Source organism: Macaca nemestrina, chromosome 15 (genome assembly GCF_043159975.1).
Source record: "Macaca nemestrina isolate mMacNem1 chromosome 15, mMacNem.hap1, whole genome shotgun sequence".
NCBI lineage: Eukaryota > Metazoa > Chordata > Mammalia > Primates > Cercopithecidae > Macaca > Macaca nemestrina.
Window position 1 is genome coordinate 74,188,526 of NC_092139.1, and position 20,723 is coordinate 74,209,248.

Sequence of the window (20,723 nt, forward strand, 5' to 3'; positions counted from 1 at the left end):
GGAAAGAAGCTTTCTGAGAAGCTGCTTAGTGTTCTGTTAATTCATCTCACAGGGTTACATCTGTATTTCGTGGATCTCTTTGCTAGCCTTATTTCTGTGGTATCTGAGAACAGATATTTCGGATCCCATTGAAGACTATAGGGCTAAAGGAAATATCCTCCGATAACAAAGAGAGAGAAGCTTTCTGAAAAACTTCTTGGCGTTCTGTGAAATCATCTCACAGAGTTACAGCTTTCCCCTCAAGAAGCCTTTCGCTAAGACAGTTCTTGTGGAATTGGCAAGGTGATATATGGAAGCCCATAGAGGGCTACGATGAAAAAGGATATATCCACAGATGAAATCTGGAAAGAAGCTTTCTGAGAAACTGCTTAGTGTTCTGTTAATTCATCTCACAGAGTTACATCTGTATTTCGCGGAACTCTTTGCTAGCCTTATTTCACTGGAATCTGAGAACAGATATTTCGGATCCCTTTGAAGACTATAGGGCCAAAGGAAATATCCTCCGATTACAAAGAGAAAGAAGCTTTCTTAGAAACTTCTTTGTGTTCTGTGAAATCATCTCACAGAGTTACAGCTTTCCCCTCAAGAAGCCTTTCGCTAAGACAGTTCTTGTGGAATTGGCAAAGTGATATTTGGAAGCCCTTAGAGGGCTATGGTGAAAAAGGAATGATCCTCAGATGAAATCTGGAAAGAAGCTTTCTGAGAAACTGCTTAGTGTTCTGTTAATTCATCTCACAGAGTTACATCTTTATTTCGTGGATCTCTTTGCTAGCCTTATTTCTGTGGAATCTGAGAACAGATATTTCGATCCCTTTGAAGACTATAGGGCCAAAGGAAATATCCTCCGATTACAAAGAGAAAGAAGCTTTCTTAGAAATTTCTTTGCATTCTGTGAAATCATCTCACAGAGTTACAGCTTTCCCCTCAAGAAGCCTTTTGCTAAGACAGTTCTTGTGGAATTGGCAAAGTGATATTTGGAAGCCCATAGAGGGCTATGGTGAAAAAGGAAATATCCTCAGATGAAATCTGGAAGGAAGCTTTCTGAGAAACTGCTTAGTGTTCGGTTAATTCATCTCAGAGAGTTACATCTGTATTTCGTGGATCTCTTGGCTGGCCTTATTTCTGTGGAATCTGTGAACAGGTATTTCGGATCCCTTTGAAGACTATAGGGCCAAAGGAAATATCCTCCGATAACAAAGAGAAAGAAGTTTTCTGAGAAACTTCTTTGCGTTTTGTGAAATCTTCTCACAGAGTTACAGCTTTCCCCTCAAGAAGCCTTTCGCTAAGACAGTTCTTGTGGAATTGGCAAAGTGATATTTGGAACCCCAGGAGGGCATTGGTGAAAAAGGAAATATCCTCAGATGAAAACTGGAAAGAAGCTTTCTGAGAAACTGCTTAGTGTTCTGTTAATTCATCTCACAGAGTTACATCTGTATTTCGTGGATCTCTTTGCTAGCCTTATTTCTGTGGAATCTGAGAACAGATATTTCGGATCCCATTGAAGACTATAGGGCCAAAGGAAATATCCTCCGATAACAAAGAGAAAGAAGCTTTCTGAGAAACTTCTTTGCCTTCTGTGTAATCATCTCACAGAGTTACAGCTTTCCCCTCAAGAAGCCTTTCGCCAAGACAGTTCTTATGGAATTGGCAAAGTGATATTTGGGAGCCCGTAGAGAGCTATGGTGAAAAAGGAAATATCCTCAGATGAAATATGGAAAGAAGCTTTCTGAGAAACTTCTTAGTGTTCTGTTAATTCATCTCAGAGAGTTCCATCTGTATTTTGTGGATCTCTTTGCTAGCCTTATTTCTGTGGAATTTGAGAACAGATATTTCGGATCCCATTGATGACTATAGGGCCAAAGGAAATATCCTCCGATAACAAAGAGAAAGAAGCTTTCTGAGAAACTTCTTTGCGTTCTGTGAAATCATCTCACAGAGTTACAGCTTTCCCCTGAAGAAGCCTTTCGCTAAGACAGTTCTTGTGGAATTGGCAAAGTGACATTTGGAAGCGCATAGAGGGCTATGGTGAAAAAGGAAATATCCTCCGATGAAATCTGGAAATAAGCTTTCTGAGAAACTGCTTAGTGTTCGGTTAATTCATCTCAGAGAGTTACATCTGTATTTCGTGGATCTCTTTGCTACCCTTATTTCTGTGGAATCTGAGAACAGATATTTCCGATCCATTTGAAGACTATAGGGCCAATGGAAATATCTTCCGATAACAAAGAGAAAGAAGCTTTCTGAGAAACTTCTTTGCGTTCTGTGAAATAATCTCACAGAATTACAGCTTTCCCGTCAAGAATCCTTTCGCTAAGACAGTTCTTGTGGAATTGGCAAGGTGATATTTGGAAGCCCATAGAGGGCTATGGTGAAAAAGGAATTATCCTCAGATGAAATCTGGAGAGAAGCTTTCTGAGAAACAGCTTAGTGTTCAGTTAATTCATCTCACAGAGTTACATCTGTATTTCGTGGATCTCTTTGCTAGCCTTATTTCTGTGGTATCTGAGAACAGATATTTCGCATCCCTTTGAAGACTATAGGGCCAAACGAAATATCCTCCGATAAAAAAGAGAAAGAAGCTTTCTGAGAAACTTCTTTGTGTTCTGTGAAAAGATCTCACAGAGTTACAGCTTTCCCCTCAAGAAGGCTTTCGCTAAGACAGTTCTTGTGGAATTGGCAAAGTGATATTTGGATGCCCCTAGAGGGCTATGGTGAAAAAGGAAATATCCTCATATGAAATATGGAAAGAAGCTTTCTGAGAAGCTGCTTAGTGTTCTGTTAATTCATCTCACAGGGTTACATCTGTATTTCGTGGATCTCTTTGCTAGCCTTATTTCTGTGGTATCTGAGAACAGATATTTCGGATCCCATTGAAGACTATAGGGCGAAAGGAAATATCCTCCGATAACAAAGAGAGAGAAGCTTTCTGAAAAACTTCTTGGCGTTCTGTGAAATCATCTCACAGAGTTACAGCTTTCCCCTCAAGAAGCCTTTCGCTAAGACAGTTCTTGTGGAATTGGCAAGGTGATATATGGAAGCCCATAGAGGGCTACGATGAAAAAGGATATATCCACAGATGAAATCTGGAAAGAAGCTTTCTGAGAAACTGCTTAGTGTTCTGTTAATTCATCTCACAGAGTTACATCTGTATTTCGCGGATCTCTTTGCTAGCCTTATTTCACTGGAATCTGAGAACAGATATTTCGGATCCCTTTGAAGACTATAGGGCCAAAGGAAATATCCTCCGATTACAAAGAGAAAGAAGCTTTCTTAGAAACTTCTTTGTGTTCTGTGAAATCATCTCACAGAGTTACAGCTTTCCCCTCAAGAAGCCTTTCGCTAAGACAGTTCTTGTGGAATTGGCAAAGTGATATTTGGAAGCCCTTAGAGGGCTATGGTGAAAAAGGAATGATCCTCAGATGAAATCTGGAAAGAAGCTTTCTGAGAAACTGCTTAGTGTTCTGTTAATTCATCTCACAGAGTTACATCTTTATTTCGTGGATCTCTTTGCTAGCCTTATTTCTGTGGAATCTGAGAACAGATATTTCGATCCCTTTGAAGACTATAGGGCCAAAGGAAATATCCTCCGATTACAAAGAGAAAGAAGCTTTCTTAGAAATTTCTTTGCATTCTGTGAAATCATCTCACAGAGTTACAGCTTTCCCCTCAAGAAGCCTTTTGCTAAGACAGTTCTTGTGGAATTGGCAAAGTGATATTTGGAAGCCCATAGAGGGCTATGGTGAAAAAGGAAATATCCTCAGATGAAATCTGGAAGGAAGCTTTCTGAGAAACTGCTTAGTGTTCGGTTAATTCATCTCAGAGAGTTACATCTGTATTTCGTGGATCTCTTGGCTGGCCTTATTTCTGTGGAATCTGTGAACAGGTATTTCGGATCCCTTTGAAGACTATAGGGCCAAAGGAAATATCCTCCGATAACAAAGAGAAAGAAGTTTTCTGAGAAACTTCTTTGCGTTTTGTGAAATCTTCTCACAGAGTTACAGCTTTCCCCTCAAGAAGCCTTTCGCTAAGACAGTTCTTGTGGAATTGGCAAAGTGATATTTGGAACCCCAGGAGGGCATTGGTGAAAAAGGAAATATCCTCAGATGAAAACTGGAAAGAAGCTTTCTGAGAAACTGCTTAGTGTTCTGTTCATTCATCTCACAGAGTTATATCTGTATATCGTGGATCTCTTTGCTAGCCTTATTTCTGTGGAATCTGAGAACAGGTATTTCAGATCCCATTGAAGACTATAGGGCCAAAGGAAATATCCTCTGATTACAAAGAGAAAGAAGCTTTCTTAGAAACTTCTTTGTGTTCTGTGAAATCATCTCACAGAGTTACAGCTTTCCCCTCAAGAAGCCTTTCGCTAAGACAGTTCTTGTGGAATTGGCAAAGTGATATTTGGAAGCCCAAAGAGGGCTATGGTGAAAAAGGAAATATCCTCAGATGAAATCTGGAAAGAAGCTTTCTGAGAAACTGCTTAGTGTTCTGTTCATTCATCTCACAGACTTACATCTTTATTTCGTGGAACTCTTTGCTAGCCTTATTTCTGTGGAGTCTGAGAACAGATATTTCGGATCCCTTTGAAGACTATAGGGCCAAAGGAAATATCCTCCGATTAAAAAGAGAAAGAAGCTTTCTTAGAAACTTCTTTGCGTTCTGTGATATCATCTCACAGAGTTACAGCGTTACCCTCAAGAAGCCTTTCGCTAAGACAGTTCTTGTGGAATTGGCAAAGTGATATTTGGAAGCCCATAGAGGGCTATGGTGAAAAAGGAAATATCCTCAGATGAAATCTGGAAAGAAGCTTTCTGAGAAACTGCTTAGTGTTCTGTTAATTCATCTCACAGAGTTACATCTTTATTTCGTGGATCTCTTTGCTAGCCTTATTTCTGTGGAATCTGAGAACAGATATTTCGGATCCCTTTGAAGACTATAGGGCCAAAGGAAATATCCTCCGATTACAAAGAGAAAGAAGCTTTCTTAGAAACTTCTTTGCGTTCTGTGAAATCATCTCACAGAGTTACAGCTTTCCCCTCAAGAAGCCTTTCGCTAAGACAGTTCTTGTGGAATTGGCAAGGTGATATTTGGAAGCCCATAGAGGGCTACGGTGAAAAAGGAAATATCCTCAGATGAAATCTGGAAAGAATCTTTCTGAGAAACTGCTTAGTGTTCGGTTAATTCATCTCAGAGAGTTACATCTGTATTTCGTGGATCTCTTTGCTACCCTTATTTCTGTGGAATCTGAGAACAGATATTTCCGATCCATTTGAAGACTATAGGGCCAATGGAAATATCTTCCGATAACAAAGAGAAAGAAGCTTTCTGAGAAACTTCTTTGCCTTCTGTGAAATAATCTCACAGAATTACAGCTTTCCCGTCAAGAAGCCTTTCGCTAAGACAGTTCTTGTGGAATTGGCAAAGTGATATTTGGATGCCCCTAGAGGGCTATGGTGAAAAAGGAAATATCCTCATATGAAATATGGAAAGAAGCTTTCTGAGAAGCTGCTTAGTGTTCTGTTAATTCATCTCACAGGGTTACATCTGTATTTCGTGGATCTCTTTGCTAGCCTTATTTCTGTGGTATCTGAGAACAGATATTTCGGATCCCATTGAAGACTATAGGGCGAAAGGAAATATCCTCCGATAACAAAGAGAGAGAAGCTTTCTGAAAAACTTCTTGGCGTTCTGTGAAATCATCTCACAGAGTTACAGCTTTCCCCTCAAGAAGCCTTTCGCTAAGACAGTTCTTGTGGAATTGGCAAAGTGATATTTGGAAGCCCATAGAGGGCTATGGTGAAAAAGGAAATATCCTCAGATGAAATCTGGAAGGAAGCTTTCTGAGAAACTGCTTAGTGTTCGGTTAATTCATCTCAGAGAGTTACATCTGTATTTCGCGGATCTCTTTGCTAGCCTTATTTCTGTGGAATCTGAGAACAGGTATTTCAGATCCCTTTGAAGACTATAGGGCCAAAGGAAATATCCTCCGATTACAAAGAGAAAGAAGCTTTCTTAGAAACTTCTTTGTGTTCTGTGAAATCATCTCACAGAGTTACAGCTTTCCCCTCAAGAAGCCTTTCGCTAAGACAGTTCTTGTGGAATTGGCAAAGTGATATTTGGAAGCCCATACAGGGCTATGGTGAAAAAGGAAATATCCTCAGATGAAATCTGGAAAGAAGCTTTCTGAGAAACTGCTTTGTGTTCTGTTAATTCATCTCACAGAGTTACATCTGTATTTCGTGGATCTCTTTGCTAGCCTTATTTTTGTGGAATCTGAGAACAGATATTTCGGATCCCATTGAAGACTACAGGGCCAAAGGAAATATCCTCCGATAACAAAGAGAAAGAAGCTTTCTGTGAAACTTCTTTGCGTTCTGTGAAATCATCTCACAGAGTTACAGCTTTCCCCTCAAGAAGCCTTTCGCTAAGACAGTTCTTGTGGAATTGGCAAAGTGATATTTGGAAGCCCCTAGAGGGCTTTGGTGAAAAAGGAAATATCCTCAGATGAAATCTGGAAAGAAGCTTTCTGAGAAACTGCTTAGTGTTCTGTTAATTCATCTCACAGAGTTACATCTGTATTTCCTGGATCTCTTTGCTAGCCTTATTTCTGTGGAATCTGAGAAAAGATATTTCGGATCCCATTGAAGACTATAGGGCCAAAGGAAATATCCTCCGATAACAAAGAGAAAGAAGCTTTCTGAGAAACTTCTTGGCGTTCTGTGAAATCATCTCACAGAGTTACAGCTTTCCCCTCAAGAAGCCTTTCGCTAAGACAGTTCTTGTGGAATTGGCAAGCTGATATTTGGAAGCCCATAGAGGGCTACGGTGAAAAAGGAAATATCCTCAGATGAAATCTGGAAAGAAGCTTTCTGAGAAACTGCTTAGTGTTCGGTTAATTCATCTCACAGAGTTACATCTGTATTTCGTGGATCTCTTTGCTAGCCTTATTTCTGTGGAATCTGAGTACAGATATTTCGGATCCCTTTGAAGTCTATAGGGCCAAAGGAAATATCCTCCGATAACAAAGAGAAAGAAGCTTTCTGAGAGACTTCTTTGCGTTTTGTGAAATCATCTCACAGAGTTACAGCTTTCCCCTCAAGAAGCCTTTCGCTAAGACAGTTCTTGTGGAATCGGCAAAGTGATATTTGGAAGCCCATAGAGGGCTATGGTGAAAAAGGAAATATCCTCAGATGAAATCTGGAAAGAAGCTTTCTGAGAAACTGCTTAGTGTTCTGTTCATTCGTCTCACAGAGTTACATCTTTATTTCGTGGAACTCTTTGATAGCCTTATTTCTGTGGAGTCTGAGAACCGATATTTCGGATCCCTATGAAGACTATAGGGCCAAAGGAAATATCCTCCGATTAAAAAGAGAAAGAAGCTTTCTTAGAAACTTCTTTGCGTTCCGTGATATCATCTCACAGAGTTACAGCTTTCCCCTCAAGGAGCCTTTCGCCAAGACAGTTCTTGTGGAATTGGCAAAGTGATATTTGGAAGCCCATAGAGGGCTATGGTGAGAAAGGAAATATCCTCAGATGAAATCTGGAAAGAAGCTTTCTGAGAAACTGCTTAGTGTTCTGTTAATTCATCTCAAAGAGTTACATCTGTATTTCGTGGATCTCTTTACTAGCCTTATTTCTGTGGAATCTGAGAACAGATATTTCGGATCCCTTTGAAGACTATAGGGCCAAAGGAAATATCCTCCGATTACAAAGAGAAAGAAGCTTTCTGAGAAACTTCTTTGTGTTCTGTGAAATCATCTCACAGAGTTACAGCTTTCCCCTCAAGAAGCCTTTCGCTAAGACAGTTCTTGTGGAATTGGCAAAGTGATATTTGGAAGCCCATAGAGGGCTTTGGTGAAAAAGGAAATATCCTCAGATGAAATCTGGAAAGAAGCTTTCTGAGAAACTGCTTAGTGTTCGGTTCAATCATCTCACAGAGTTACATCTGTATTTCGTGGATCTCTTTGCTAGACTTATTTCTGTGGAATCTGAGAACAGATATTTCGGATCCCATTGAAGACTATAGGGCCAAAGGAAATATCCTCCGATTACAAAGAGAAAAAAGATTTCTGAGAAACTTCTTTGCTTTCTGTGAAATCATCTCAGAGAGTTACAGCTTTCCCCTCCAGAAGCCTTTCGCTAAGACAGTTCTTGTGGAATTGGCAAAGTGATATTTGGAAGCCCATAGAGGGCTATGGTGAAAAAGGAAATATCCTCAGATGAAATCTGGAAAGCAGCTTTCTGAGAAACTACTTAGTGTTCGGTTAATTCATCTCAGAGAGTTACATCTGTATTTCGTGGATCTCTTTGCTAGCCTTATTTCTGTTTAATCTGAGAACAGATATTTCGGATCCCTTTGAAGACTATAGGGCCAAAGGAAATATCCTCCGATAACAAAGAGAAAGAAGCTGTCTCGGAAACTTCTTTGCGTTCTGTGAAATCATCTCACAGAGTTACAGCTTTGCCCTCAAGAAGCCTTTCGCTAAGACAGTTCTTGTGGAATTGGAAAAGTGATAATTGGAAGCCCATAGAGGGCTATGGTGAAAAAGGAAATATCCTCAGATGAAATCTGGAAAGAAGCTTTCTGAGAAACTGCTTAGTGTTCTGTTAATTCATCTCACAGAGTTACATCTGTATTTCGTGGATCTCTTTGCTAGCCTTATTTCTGTGGAATCTGAGAACAGATATTTCGGATCCCATTGAAGACTATAGGGCCAAAGGAAATATCCTCCGATAACAAAGAGAAAGAAGCTTTCTGAGAAACTTCTTTGCCTTCTGTGTAATCATCTCACAGAGTTACAGCTTTCCCCTCAAGAAGCCTTTCGCCAAGACAGTTCTTATGGTATTGTCAAAGTGATATTTGGGAGCCCATAGAGAGCTATGGTGAAAAAGGAAATATCCTCAGATGAAATATGGAAAGAAGCTTTCTGAGAAACTTCTTAGTGTTCTGTTAATTCATCTCAGAGAGTTCCATCTGTATTTTGTGGATCTCTTTGCTAGCCTTATTTCTGTGGAATCTGAGAACAGATATTTCGGATCCCATTGATGACTATAGGGACAAAGGAAATATCCTCCGATAACAAAGAGAAAGAAGCTTTCTGAAAAACTTCTTTGCGTTCTGTGAAATCATCTCACAGAGTTACAGCTTTCCCCTGAAGAAGCCTTTCGCTAAGACAGTTCTTGTGGAATTGGCAAAGTGATATTTGGAAGCGCATAGAGGGCTCTGGTGAAAAAGGAAATATCCTCCGATGAAATCTGGGAATAAGCTTTCTGAGAAACAGCTTAGTGTTCGGTTATTTCATCTCAGAGAGTTACATCTGTATTTCGTGGATCTCTTTGCTACCCTTATTTCTGTGGAATCTGAGAACAGATATTTCCGATCCATTTGAAGACTATAGGGCCAATGGAAATATCTTCCGATAACAAAGAGAAAGAAGCTTTCTGAGAAACTTCTTTGCGTTCTGTGAAATAATCTCACAGAATTACAGCTTTCCCGTCAAGAAGCCTTTCGCTAAGACAGTTCTTGTGGAATTGGCAAGGTGATATTTGGAAGCCCATAGAGGGCTATGGTGAAAAAGGAATTATCCTCAGATGAAATCTGGAGAGAAGCTTTCTGAGAAACAGCTTAGTGTTCAGTTAATTCATCTCACAGAGTTACATCTGTATTTCGTGGATCTCTTTGCTAGCCTTATTTCTGTGGTATCTGAGAACAGATATTTCGCATCCCTTTGAAGACTATAGGGCCAAACGAAATATCCTCCGATAAAAAAGAGAAAGAAGCTTTCTGAGAAACTTCTTTGTGTTCTGTGAAAAGATCTCACAGAGTTACAGCTTTCCCCTCAAGAAGGCTTTCGCTAAGACAGTTCTTGTGGAATTGGCAAAGTGATATTTGGATGCCCCTAGAGGGCTATGGTGAAAAAGGAAATATCCTCATATGAAATATGGAAAGAAGCTTTCTGAGAAGCTGCTTAGTGTTCTGTTAATTCATCTCACAGAGTTACATCTGTATTTCGTGGATCTCTTTGCTAGCCTTATTTCTGTGGTATCTGAGAACAGATATTTCGGATCCCATTGAAGACTATAGGGCGAAAGGAAATATCCTCCGATAACAAAGAGAGAGAAGCTTTCTGAAAAACTTCTTGGCGTTCTGTGAAATCATCTCACAGAGTTACAGCTTTCCCCTCAAGAAGCCTTTCGCTAAGACAGTTCTTGTGGAATTGGCAAGGTGATATATGGAAGCCCATAGAGGGCTACGATGAAAAAGGTTATATCCACAGATGAAATCTGGAAAGAAGTTTTCTGAGAAACTGCTTAGTGTTCTGTTAATTCATCTCACAGAGTTACATCTGTATTTCGTGGATCTCTTTGCTAGCCTTATTTCTGTGGAATCTGAGAACAGATATTTCGGATCCCTTTGAAGACTATAGGGCCAAAGGAAATATCCTCCGATTACAAAGAGAAAGAAGCTTTCTTAGAAACTTCTTTGTGTTCTGTGAAATCATCTCACAGAGTTACAGCTTTCCCCTCAAGAAGCCTTTCGCTAAGACAGTTCTTGTGGAATTGGCAAAGTGATATTTGGAAGCCCTTAGAGGGCTATGGTGAAAAAGGAATGATCCTCAGATGAAATCTGGAAAGAAGCTTTCTGAGAAACTGCTTAGTGTTCTGTTAATTCATCTCACAGAGTTACATCTTTATTTCGTGGATCTCTTTGCTAGCCTTATTTCTGTGGAATCTGAGAACAGATATTTCGGATCCCTTTGAAGACTATAGGGCCAAAGGAAATATCCTCCGATTACAAAGAGAAAGAAGCTTTCTTAGAAATTTCTTTGCATTCTGTGAAATCATCTCACAGAGTTACAGCTTTCCCCTCAAGAAGCCTTTTGCTAAGACAGTTCTTGTGGAATTGGCAAAGTGATATTTGGAAGCCCATAGAGGGCTATGGTGAAAAAGGAAATATCCTCAGATGAAATCTGGAAGGAAGCTTTCTGAGAAACTGCTTAGTGTTCGGTTAATTCATCTCAGAGAGTTACATCTGTATTTCGTGGATCTCTTGGCTGGCCTTATTTCTGTGGAATCTGTGAACAGGTATTTCGGATCCCTTTGAAGACTATAGGGCCAAAGGAAATATCCTCCGATAACAAAGAGAAAGAAGTTTTCTGAGAAACTTCTTTGCGTTTTGTGAAATCATCTCACAGAGTTACAGCTTTCCCCTCAAGAAGCCTTTCGCTAAGACAGTTCTTGTGGAATTGGCAAAGTGATATTTGGAACCCCAAGAGGGCAATGGTGAAAAAGGAAATATCCTCAGATGAAAACTGGAAGGAAGCTTTCTGAGAAACTGCTTAGTGTTCTGTTCATTCATCTCACAGAGTTACATCTGTATTTCGTGGATCTCTTTGCTAGCCTTATTTCTGTGGAATCTGAGAACAGGTATTTCAGATCCCATTGAAGACTATAGGGCCAAAGGAAATATCCTCTGATTACAAAGAGAAGGAAGCTTTCTTAGAAACTTCTTTGTGTTCTGTGAAATCATCTCACAGAGTTACAGCTTTCCCCTCAAGAAGCCTTTCGCTAAGACAGTTCTTGTGGAATTGGCAAAGTGATATTTGGAAGCCCAAAGAGGGCTATGGTGAAAAAGGAAATATCCTCAGATGAAATCTGGAAAGAAGCTTTCTGAGAAACTGCTTAGTGTTCTGTTCATTCATCTCACAGACTTACATCTTTATTTCGTGGAACTCTTTGCTAGCCTTATTTCTGTGGAGTCTGAGAACAGATATTTCGGATCCCTTTGAAGACTATAGGGCCAAAGGAAATATCCTCCGATTAAAAAGAGAAAGAAGCTTTCTTAGAAACTTCTTTGCGTTCTGTGATATCATCTCACAGAGTTACAGCTTTACCCTCAAGAAGCCTTTCGCTAAGACAGTTCTTGTGGAATTGGCAAAGTGATATTTGGAAGCCCATAGAGGGCTATGGTGAAAAAGGAAATATCCTCAGATGAAATCTGGAAAGAAGCTTTCTGAGAAACTGCTTAGTGTTCTGTTAATTCATCTCACAGAGTTACATCTGTATTTCGTGGATCTCTTTGCTAGCCTTATTTCTGTGGAATCTGAGAACAGATATTTCGGATCCCTTTGAAGACTATAGGGCCAAAGGAAATATCCTCCAATAACAAAGAGAAAGATGCTTTCTGAGAAACTTCTTTGCGTTCTGTGAAATCATCTCACAGAGTTACAGCTTTCCCCTCAAGAAGCCTTTCGCGAAGACAGTTCTTGTGGAATTGGCAAGGTGATATTTGGAAGCCCATAGAGGGCTACGGTGAAAAAGGAAATATCCTCAGATGAAATCTGGAAAGAATCTTTCTGAGAAACTGCTTAGTGTTTGTTTAATTCATCTCACAGAGTTACATCAGTATTTCGTGGATCTCTTTGCTAGCCTTATTTCTGTGGAATTTGAGAACAGATATTTTGGATACCTTTGAAGACTATAGGGCCAAAGGAAGTATCCTCCGATAACAAAGAGAAAGAAGCTTTCTGAGAAACTTCTTTGCATTCTGTGAAATCATCTCACAGAGTTACAGCTTTCCCCTCAAGAAGCCTTTCGCTAAGACAGTTCTTTTGGAATTGGAAAAGTGATATTTGGAAGCCCATAGAGGGCTATGGTGAAAAAGGAAATATCCTCAGATGAAATCTGGAAGGAAGCTTTCTGAGAAACTGCTTAGTGTTTGGTTAATTCATCTCAGAGAGTTACATCTCTATTTCGTGGATCTCTTTGCTAGCCTTATTTTTGTGGAATCTGAGAATAGATATTTCGGATCCCTTTGAAGACTATAGGGCCAAAGGAAATATCCTCCGATAACAAAGAGAAAGAAGCTTTCTGAGAAACTTCTTTGCGTTCTGTGAAATCATCTCACAGAGTTACAGCTTTCCCCTCAAGAAGCCTTTCGCTAAGACAGTTCTTGTGGAATTGGCAAAGTGATATTTGGAAGCCCATAGAGGGCTATGGTGAAAAAGGAAATATCCTCAGATGAAATCTGGAAGGAAGCTTTCTGAGAAACTGCTTAGTGTTTGGTTAATTCATCTCAGAGAGTTACATCTGTATTTCGTGGATCTCTTTGCTAGCCTTATTTCTGTGGAATCTGAGACTAGATATTTCGGATCCCTTTGAAGACAATAGGGCCAAAGGAAATATCCTCCAATAACAAAGAGAAAGAAGCTTTCTGAGAAACTTCTTTGCGTTCTTTGAAATCATCTCACAGAGTTACAGCTTTCGCCTCAAGAAGCCTTTCGCTGAGACAGTTCTTGTGGAATTGGCAAAGTGATATTTGGAAGCCCATAGAGGGCTATGATGAAAAAGGAAATATCCTCAGATGAAATCTGGAAGGAAGCTTTCTGAGAAACTGCTTGGTGTTCTGTTCATTCATCTCACAGGGTTAAATCTGTATTTCGTGGATCTCTTTGCTAGCCTCATTTCTGTGGAATCCGAGAAAAGGTATTTCAGATCCCATTGAAGACTATAGGGCCAAAGGAAATGTCCTCCCATTACAAAGAGAAAGAAGCTTTCTTAGAATCTTCTTTGTGTTCTGTGAAATCATCTCACAGAGTTACAGCTTTCCCCTCAAGAAGCCTTTCGCTAAGACAGTTCTTGTGGAATTGGCAAAGTGATATTTGGAAGCCCATAGAGGTCTATGGTGAAAAAGGAAATATCCTCAGATGAAATCTGGAAAGAAGCTTTCTGAGAAACTGCTTAGTGTTCTGTTCATTCATCTCACAGAGTTATATCTTTATTTCGTGGAACTCTTTGCTAGCCTTATTTCTGTGGAGCCTGAGAACAGATATTTCGGATCCCTTTGAAGACTATAGGGCCAAAGGAAATATCCTCCGATTAAAAAGAGAAAGAAGCTTTCTTAGAAACTTCTTTGCGTTCTGTGATATCATCTCACAGAGTTACAGCTTTCCCCTCAAGAAGCCTTTCGCTAAGACAGTTCTTGTGGAATTGGCAAAGTGATATTTGGAAGCCCATAGAGGGGTATGGTGAAAAAGGAAATATCCTCAGATGAAATCTGGAAAGAAGCTTTCTGAGAAACTGCTAAGTGTTCTGTTAATTCACCTCAAAGAGTTACATCTGTATTTCGTGGATCTCTTTGCTAGCCTTATTTCTGTGGAATCTGAGAACAGATATTTCGTATCCCATTGAAGACTATAGGGCCAAAGGAAATATCCTCCAATAACAAAGAGAAAGAAGCTTTCTGAGAAACTTCTTTGCGTTCTGTGAAATCATCTCACAGAGTTACAGCTTTCCCCTCAAGAAGCCTTTCGCTAAGACGGTTCTTGTGGAATTGGCAAGGTGATATTTGGAAGCCCATAGAGGGCTACGGTGAAAAAGGAAATATCCTCAGATGAAATCTGGAAAGAATCTTTCTGAGAAACTGCTTAGTGTTCGGTTAATTCATCTCACAGAGTTACATCAGTATTTCGTGGATCTCTTTGCTAGCCTTATTTCTGTGGAATTTGAGAACAGATATTTTGGATACCTTTGAAGACTATAGGGCCAAAGGAAGTATCCTCCGATAACAAAGAGAAAGAAGCTTTCTGAGAAACTTCTTTGCATTCTGTGAAATCATCTCACAGAGTTACAGCTTTCCCCTCAAGAAGCCTTTCGCTAAGACAGTTCTTTTGGAATTGGAAAAGTGATATTTGGAAGCCCATAGAGGGCTATGGTGAAAAAGGAAATATCCTCAGATGAAATCTGGAAGGAAGCTTTCTGAGAAACTGCTTAGTGTTTGGTTAATTCATCTCAGAGAGTTACATCTGTATTTCGTGGATCTCTTTGCTAGCCTTATTTTTGTGGAATCTGAGAATAGATATTTCGGATCCCTTTGAAGACTATAGGGCCAAAGGAAATATCCTCCGATAACAAAGAGAAAGAAGCTTTCTGAGAAACTTCTTTGCGTTCTGTGAAATCATCTCACAGAGTTACAGCTTTCCCCTCAAGAAGCCTTTCGCTAAGACAGTTCTTGTGGAATTGGCAAAGTGATATTTGGAAGCCCATAGAGGGCTATGGTGAAAAAGGAAATATCCTCAGATGAAATCTGGAAGGAAGCTTTCTGAGAAACTGCTTAGTGTTTGGTTAATTCATCTCAGAGAGTTACATCTGTATTTCGTGGATCTCTTTGCTAGCCTTATTTCTGTGGAATCTGAGACTAGATATTTCGGATCCCTTTGAAGACAATAGGGCCAAAGGAAATATCCTCCAATAACAAAGAGAAAGAAGCTTTCTGAGAAACTTCTTTGCGTTCTGTGAAATCATCTCACAGAGTTACAGCTTTCCCCTCAAGAAGCCTTTCGCTAAGACAGTTCTTGTGGAATTGGCAAAGTGATATTTGGAAGCCCATAGAGGGCTATGTTGAAAAAGGAAATATCCTCAGATGAAATCTGGAAGGAAGCTTTCTGAGAAACTGCTTAGTGTTTGGTTAATTCATCTCAGAGAGTTACATCTGTATTTCGTGGATCTCTTTGCTAGCCTAATTTATGTGGAATCTGAGAACAGATATTTCGGATCCCTTTGAAGACAATAGGGCCAAAGGAAATATCCTCCGATAACAAAGAGAAAGAAGCTTTCTGAGAAACTTCTTTGCGTTCTTTGAAATCATCTCACAGAGTTACAGCTTTCCCCTCAAGAAGCCTTTCGCTAAGACAGTTCTTGTGGAATTGGCAAAGTGATATTTGGAAGCCCATAGAGGGCTATGGTGAAAAAGGAAATATCCTCAGATGAAATCTGGAAGGAAGCTTTCTGAGAAACTGCTTGGTGTTCTGTTCATTCATCTCACAGGGTTAAATCTGTATTTCGTGGATCTCTTTGCTAGCCTCATTTCTGTGGAATCCGAGAAAAGGTATTTCAGATCCCATTGAAGACTATAGGGCCAAAGGAAATGTCCTCCCATTACAAAGAGAAAGAAGCTTTCTTAGAATCTTCTTTGTGTTCTGTGAAATCATCTCACAGAGTTACAGCTTTCCCCTCAAGAAGCCTTTCGCTAAGACAGTTCTTGTGGAATTGGCAAAGTGATATTTGGAAGCCCATAGAGGTCTATGGTGAAAAAGGAAATATCCTCAGATGAAATCTGGAGAGAGGCTTTCTGAGAAACAGCTTAGTGTTCAGTTAATTCATCTCACAGAGTTACATCTGTATTTCGTGGATCTCTTTGCTAGCCTTATTTCTGTGGTATCTGAGAACAGATATTTCGCATCCCTTTGAAGACTATAGGGCCAAACGAAATATCCTCCGATAAAAAAGAGAAAGAAGCTTTCTGAGAAACTTCTTTGTGTTCTGTGAAAAGATCTCACAGAGTTACAGCTTTCCCCGCAAGAAGGCTTTCGCTAAGACAGTTCTTGTGGAATTGGCAAAGTGATATTTGGATGCCCCTAGAGGGCTATGGTGAAAAAGGAAATATCCTCATATGAAATATGGAAAGAAGCTTTCTGAGAAGCTGCTTAGTGTTCTGTTAATTCATCTCACAGAGTTACATCTGTATTTCGTGGATCTCTTTGCTAGCCTTATTTCTGTGGTATCTGAGAACAGATATTTCGGATCCCATTGAAGACTATAGGGCGAAAGGAAATATCCTCCGATAACAAAGAGAGAGAAGCTTTCTGAAAAACTTCTTGGCGTTCTGTGAAATCATCTCACAGAGTTACAGCTTTCCCCTCAAGAAGCCTGTCGCTAAGACAGTACTTGTGGAATTGGCAAGGTGATATATGGAAGCCCATAGAGGGCTACGATGAAAAAGGATATATCCACAGATGAAATCTGGAAAGAAGTTTTCTGAGAAACTGCTTAGTGTTCTGTTAATTCATCTCACAGAGTTACATCTGTATTTCGTGGATCTCTTTGCTAGCCTTATTTCTGTGGAATCTGAGAACAGATATTTCGGATCCCTTTGAAGACTATAGGGCCAAAGGAAATATCCTCCGATTACAAAGAGAAAGAAGCTTTCTTAGAAACTTTTTTGTGTTCTGTGAAATCATCTCACAGAGTTACAGCTTTCCCCTCAAGAAGCCTTTCGCTAAGACAGTTCTTGTGGAATTGGCAAAGTGATATTTGGAAGCCCTTAGAGGGCTATGGTGAAAAAGGAATGATCCTCAGATGAAATCTGGAAAGAAGCTTTCTGAGAAACTGCTTAGTGTTCTGTTAATTCATCTCACAGAGTTACATCTTTATTTCGTGGATCTCTTTGCTAGCCTTATTTCTGTGGAATCTGAGAACAGATATTTCGGATCCCTTTGAAGACTATAGGGCCAAAGGAAATATCCTCCGATTACAAAGAGAAAGAAGCTTTCTTAGAAATTTCTTTGCATTCTGTGAAATCATCTCACAGAGTTACAGCTTTCCCCTCAAGAAGCCTTTTGCTAAGACAGTTCTTGTGGAATTGGCAAAGTGATATTTGGAAGCCCATAGAGGGCTATGGTGAAAAAGGAAATATCCTCAGATGAAATCTGGAAGGAAGCTTTCTGAGAAACTGCTTAGTGTTCGGTTAATTCATCTCAGAGAGTTACATCTGTATTTCGTGGATCTCTTGGCTGGCCTTATTTCTGTGGAATCTGTGAACAGGTATTTCGGATCCCTTTGAAGACTATAGGGCCAAAGGAAATATCCTCCGATAACAAAGAGAAAGAAGTTTTCTGAGAAACTTCTTTGCGTTTTGTGAAATCATCTCACAGAGTTACAGCTTTCCCCTCAAGAAGCCTTTCGCTAAGACAGTTCTTGTGGAATTGGCAAAGTGATATTTGGAACCCCAAGAGGGCAATGGTGAAAAAGGAAATATCCTCAGATGAAAACTGGAAAGAAGCTTTCTGAGAAACTGCTTAGTGTTCTGTTCATTCATCTCACAGAGTTACATCTGTATTTCGTGGATCTCTTTGCTAGCCTTATTTCTGTGGAATCTGAGAACAGGTATTTCAGATCCCATTGAAGACTATAGGGCCAAAGGAAATATCCTCTGATTACAAAGAGAAAGAAGCTTTCTTAGAAACTTCTTTGTGTTCTGTGAAATCATCTCACAGAGTTACAGCTTTCCCCTCAAGAAGCCTTTCGCTAAGACAGTTCTTGTGGAATTGGCAAAGTGATATTTGGAAGCCCAAAGAGGGCTATGGTGAAAAAGGAAATATCCTCAGATGAAATCTGGAAAGAAGCTTTCTGAGAAACTGCTTAGTGTTCTGTTCATTCATCTCACAGACTTACATCTTTATTTCGTGGAACTCTTTGCTAGCCTTATTTCTGTGGAGTCTGAGAACAGATATTTCGGATCCCTTTGAAGACTATAGGGCCAAAGGAAATATCCTCCGATTAAAAAGAGAAAGAAGCTTTCTTAGAAACTTCTTTGCGTTCTGTGATATCATCTCACAGAGTTACAGCTTTACCCTCAAGAAGCCTTTCGCTAAGACAGTTCTTGTGGAATTGGCAAAGTGATATTTGGAAGCCCAGAGAGGGCTATGGTGAAAAAGGAAATATCCTCAGATGAAATCTGGAAAGAAGCTTTCTGAGAAACTGCTTAGTGTTCTGTTAATTCATCTCACAGAGTTACATCTGTATTTCGTGGATCTCTTTGCTAGCCTTATTTCTGTGGAATCTGAGAACAGATATTTCGTATCCCATTGAAGACTATAGGGCCAAAGGAAATATCCTCCAATAACAAAGAGAAAGAAGCTTTCTGAGAAACTTCTTTGCGTTCTGTGAAATCATCTCACAGAGTTACAGCTTTCCCCTCAAGAAGCCTTTCGCGAAGACAGTTCTTGTGGAATTGGCAAGGTGATATTTGGAAGCCCATAGAGGGCTACGGTGAAAAAGGAAATATCCTCAGATGAAATCTGGAAAGAATCTTTCTGAGAAACTGCTTAGTGTTCGGTTAATTCATCTCACAGAGTTACATCAGTATTTCGTGGATCTCTTTGCTAGCCTTATTTCTGTGGAATTTGAGAACAGATATTTTGGATACCTTTGAAGACTATAGGGCCAAAGGAAGTATCCTCCGATAACAAAGACAAAGAAGTTTCTGAGAAACTTCTTTGCATTCTGTGAAATCATCTCACAGAGTTACAGCTTTCCACTCAAGAAGCCTTTCGCTAAGACAGTTCTTGTGGAATTGGAAAAGTGATATTTGGAAGCCCATAGAGGGCTATGGTGAAAAAGGAAATATCCTCAGATGAAATCTGGAAGGAAGCTTTCTGAGAAACTGCTTAGTGTTTGGTTAATTCATCTCAGAGAGTTACATCTGTATTTCGTGGATCTCTTTGCTAGCCTTATTTTTGTGGAATCTGAGAATAGATATTTCGGATCCCTTTGAAGACTATAGGGCCAAAGGAAATATCCTCCGATAACAAAGAGAAAGAAGCTTTCTGAGAAACTTCTTTGCGTTCTGTGAAATCATCTCACAGAGTTACAGCTTTCCCCTCAAGAAGCCTTTCGCTAAGACAGTTCTTGTGGAATTGGCAAAGTGATATTTGGAAGCCCATAGAGGGCTATGGTGAAAAAGGAAATATCCTCAGATGAAATCTGGAAGGAAGCTTTCTGAGAAACTGCTTAGTGTTTGGTTAATTCATCTCAGAGAGTTACATCTGTATTTCGTGGATCTCTTTGCTAGCCTTATTTCTGTGGAATCTGAGACTAGATATTTCGGATCCCTTTGAAGACAATAGGGCCAAAGGAAATATCCTCCAATAACAAAGAGAAAGAAGCTTTCTGAGAAACTTCTTTGCGTTCTGTGAAATCATCTCACAGAGTTACAGCTTTCCCCTCAAGAAGCCTTTCGCTAAGACAGTTCTTGTGGAATTGGCAAAGTGATATTTGGAAGCCCATAGAGGGCTATGGTGAAAAAGGAAATATCCTCAGATGAAATCTGGAAGGAAGCTTTCTGAGAAACTGCTTAGTGTTTGGTTAATTCATCTCAGAGAGTTACATCTGTATTTCGTGGATCTCTTTGCTAGCCTTATTTATGTGGAATCTGAGAACAGATATTTCGGATCCCTTTGAAGACAATAGGGCCAAAGGAAATATCCTCCGATAACAAAGAGAAAGAAGCTTTCTGAGAAACTTCTTTGCGTTCTTTGAAATCATCTCACAGAGTTACAGCTTTCCCCTCAAGAAGCCTTTCGCTGAGACAGTTCTTGTGGAATTGGCAAAGTGATATTTGGAAGCCCATAGAGGGCTATGGTGAAAAAGGAAATATCCTCAGATGAAATCTGGAAGGAAGCTTTCTGAGAAACTGCTTGGTGTTCTGTTCATTCATCTCACAGGGTTAAATCTGTATTTCGTGGATCTCTTTGCTAGCCTCATTTCTGTGGAATCCGAGAAAAGGTATTTCAGATCCCATTGAAGACTATAGGGCCAAAGGAAATGTCCTCCCATTACAAAGAGAAAGAAGCTTTCTTAGAATCTTCTTTGTGTTCTGTGAAATCATCTCACAGAGTTACAGCTTTCCCCTCAAGAAGCCTTTCGCTAAGACAGTTCTTGTGGAATTGGCAAAGTGATATTTGGAAGCCCATAGAGGTCTATGGTGAAAAAGGAAATATCCTCAGATGAAATCTGGAAAGAAGCTTTCTGAGAAACTGCTTAGTGTTCTGTTCATTCATGTCACAGAGTTATATCTTTATTTCGTGGAGCTCTTTGCTAGCTTTATTTCTGTGGAGCCTGAGAACAGATATTTCGGATCCCTTTGAAGACTATAGGGCCAAAGG